Source organism: Solanum lycopersicum, chromosome 10 (genome assembly GCF_036512215.1).
Source record: "Solanum lycopersicum chromosome 10, SLM_r2.1".
In the NCBI taxonomy this organism is placed as follows: Eukaryota; Viridiplantae; Streptophyta; class Magnoliopsida; order Solanales; family Solanaceae; genus Solanum; species Solanum lycopersicum.
Window position 1 is genome coordinate 54,307,385 of NC_090809.1, and position 3,659 is coordinate 54,311,043.

Consider the following 3,659-nt stretch of genomic DNA (forward strand, 5'->3'; position numbering starts at 1 on the left):
GATAGGGATATTGATTTCTGTATTGACCTTGAACCGGGTACTCGCCCCATTTCTATACCCCCTTACAGAATGGCTCCCGCAGAGTTAAGAGAGTTAAAAGCCCAACTTCAAGAGTTGTTAAACAAAGGCTTTATTAGACCAAGTGCATCTCCTTGGGGTGCTCCGGTTTTGTTTGTGAAGAAGAAGGATGGAGTTTTTGAATGTGTATAGACTACAGACAACTAAACAAGGTAACCATAAAGAACAAGTATCCTCTTCCCCGCGTTGATGACTTGTTCGATCAGTTACAAGGTGCTTGTGTCTTCTCTAAGATTGACTTGAGATTCGATTATCATCAATTGAAAATACGGGCAATGGATGTGCCAAAGACTGCTTTTCGAACGAGGTATGGTCATTACGAATTTGTAGTGATGTCTTTTGGTCTTACGAATGCCCCTGCTACGTTCATGAGCTTGATGAACGAGATTTTTAAGCCATATTTGGACCTCTTCGTGATCGTATTTATTGATGATATATTGGTATACTCAAAGAGCAAGAAGTAACATGAAGAGCATTTGAGAATGGTATTGGAAATGTTGAGGGAGAAAAAGCTTTATGCCAAGTTCTCTAAGTGTGAGTTTTAGCTAGATGCAGTGTCCTTCTTGGGGCACGTGGTTTCTAAGGATGGAGTGATGGTGGATCCTTCTAAGATTGAGACAGTGAATAATTGGGTAAGACCTACTAATGTGTCAGAAATAAGGAGCTTTGTTGGGTTAGCTAGCTACTACCGTCGATTTGTCAAGGGATCCTCTTCTATTGCTTTCCAATTGACGAACTTGACTAAGCAGAATGTTCCATTTGTATGGTCGGACGAATGTGAGGAAAGCTTTCAGAAGCTCAAGACTTTGTTGACTACCGCACCTATCCTTACCTTGCCAGTAAAGGGTAAGAACTTCATTGTTCATTGTGATGCATCCTATTCTGGCTTGGGTGCAGTACTAATGCAAGAGAAGAGTGTGATTGCTTATGCTTCAAGGCAACTAAAGGTGCATGAACGTAACTATCCGACCCACGATTTGGAATTGGCTGCGGTGGTGTTTGCATTAAAGCAATGGAGACACTATTTATATGGGGTTAAGTGTGAGGTCTACACAGATCATCGTAGCCTTCAGTATGTCTTTACTCAGAAAGATTTGAACTTGAGGCAACGGAGAAGGATGGAGCTACTAAAGGACTACGATATCACTATCTTGTATCATCCGGGAAAAGCGAATGTTGTAGCGGATGCTTTAAGTAGAAAGGTGGGAAGCATGGGAAGTATAGCTCACTTGCAAGCTTCTAGACGCCTATTGGCTAGAGAGGTTCAGACTCTAGCTAATGACTTGATGAGATTAGAAGTAAATGAGAAGAGAGGATTGTTGGCTAGTGTGGAGTCAAGATCTTCTTTTCTTGACAATATTAAGGGAAAACAGTTTGATGATGAGAAACTAAGGCGAATCCAAGATAAAGTATTGCGAGGGGAGGCTAAGGAAGCACAAATCGATAAGGAAGGTGTTTTGAGAATCAAGGGAAGGGTATGTGTGCCCCGTGTTGATGATTTGATCAACACTATTCTGACAGAAGCTCATAGTTCAAGGTATTCTATACATCCGGGTGCAACTAAGATGTATCGTGACCTAAAACAACACTTTTGGTGGAGTAGAATGAAGCGTGATATTGTTGACTTTATTGCCAAGTGTCCAAACTGTCAACAAGTAAAGTATGAACACCAAAGGCCCGGAGGAACACTTCAGAGAATGCCCATTCCGGAATGGAAGTGGGAAAGAATTGTAATGGACTTTGTGGTTGGTCTTCCAAGGATAATGGGTAAGTATGACTCCATTTGGGTGATTGTTGATAGGTTAACTAAATCTGCTCATTTCATTCCGGTAAAGGTGACTTACAATGCAGAGAAGTTAGCCAAGATCTATATCTCAGAAATCGTTCGATTGTATGGGGTTCCACTATCCATCATATCAGATAGAGGTACGCAGTTTACTTCTAAGTTTTGGAAAACATTGCATGCGGAATTGGGTACTAGGTTGGACCTTAGTACTGCGTTCCATCCTCAGACCGATGGTCAGTATGAAAGGACGATTCAAGTATTGGAGGATATGCTTCGTGCATGTGTGATAGAGTTTGGTGGCCATTGGGATAACTTCCTACCCTTAGCGGAGTTTTCATACAATAATAGCTATCACTCAAGTATTGATATGGCCCCATTTGAAGCATTGTATGAGAGGATATGTAGGTCTCCCATTGGTTGGTTTGATGCATTCGAGGTTAGACCTTGGGGTACTGACCTTTTGAGGGATTCGATAGAGAAAGTGAAGTCTATTCAAGAAAAGCTTCTAGCGGCGCAAAGTAGACAAAAAGAATATGCATATCGAAAGGTTAGAGACTTAGAGTTCATGGAAGGTGAATAAGTCTTGTTGAAGGTTTCGCCAATGAAAGGGGTGATGCGATTTGGTAAGCGAGGTAAACTTAGCCCAAGGTATATTGGTCCATTTGAAGTACTTAAGCGAGTAGGGGAGGTGGCTTATGAGTTAGCCTTGCCTCCAGGGCTTTCCAGAGTGCATCCGGTATTCCATGTGTCTATGTTGAAAAGATATCATGGGGATGGAAACTACATTATCCGTTGGGATTCAGTTTTGCTTGATGAGAATTTGTCTTATGAGGAGGAACCTGTTGCCATTCTAGATAGAGAAATTCGCAAGATGAGATCAAGGGAGATTGCATCCATCAAAGTTCAATGGAAGAATCGACCCGTTGAAGAAGCCACTTGGGAGAAGGAGGCGGATATGCGAGAAAAATACCCATATCTGTTTACAGATTCATGTACTCCTTTTCGCCCTTGTTTTCCTTCTTGTGATCGTTCGGGGACGAACGATGGGTAAATTGGTATCTATTGTAACGACCTGTTTAGTCGTTTTGAGCAGCAGATTTTATTTCTGGAAAAACAGGCTGAGGCGACGGACCCCATGATGGATCGTCATGGGCACGACGGACCGTCGCAGGGTCTTGTTTCAAAACACTTAGAAAATCTGAAATTGGGTACTGAAAATCAACTCTCTGAACTACGTAACGAAATGGCAGTACGGACCGTCACAAGTGTGACGGACCGTCACAGGTGTGACGGACCGTCACAGACCCTTGATGGAAATTTGGGTCTCTGAACTTTGCGACGACCTGCAGGACGGACCGTCGCAGGCCCGACGGCCCGTCACAGGTTGCGCAATCCCAGTCTGGATCGGATTTCTTGATACTTTTTAAGGGACGTTTTTGACTATTCTTGCCTTAATTATAAAGTTAGTGGGTTAATGTTAATAAGTCTAATTACTTGGGGGGTTAAAAGAGGTAACCTTAAGTTAATTAGTGGGGCATTATTGCCATCTTTTATCCTTAATTATATACTAATTAGGGTAAAAGAAAGAGGGTTTGAATAAAGAAAATAGAAAGAATGATATGTATTGGTATTATTGTATTGTTATTATTGTAAACCCTGCTATGTGCTTAATTGTATGCATGCATGAACGTGATTATATAATTGTGATTATATTAAGCATGATGAAGTTATTGAATCCCAAATCTTGATAAAAACCTAATCTCTTTTTAATGATGACGCCTTGGTAAGGGAGAAG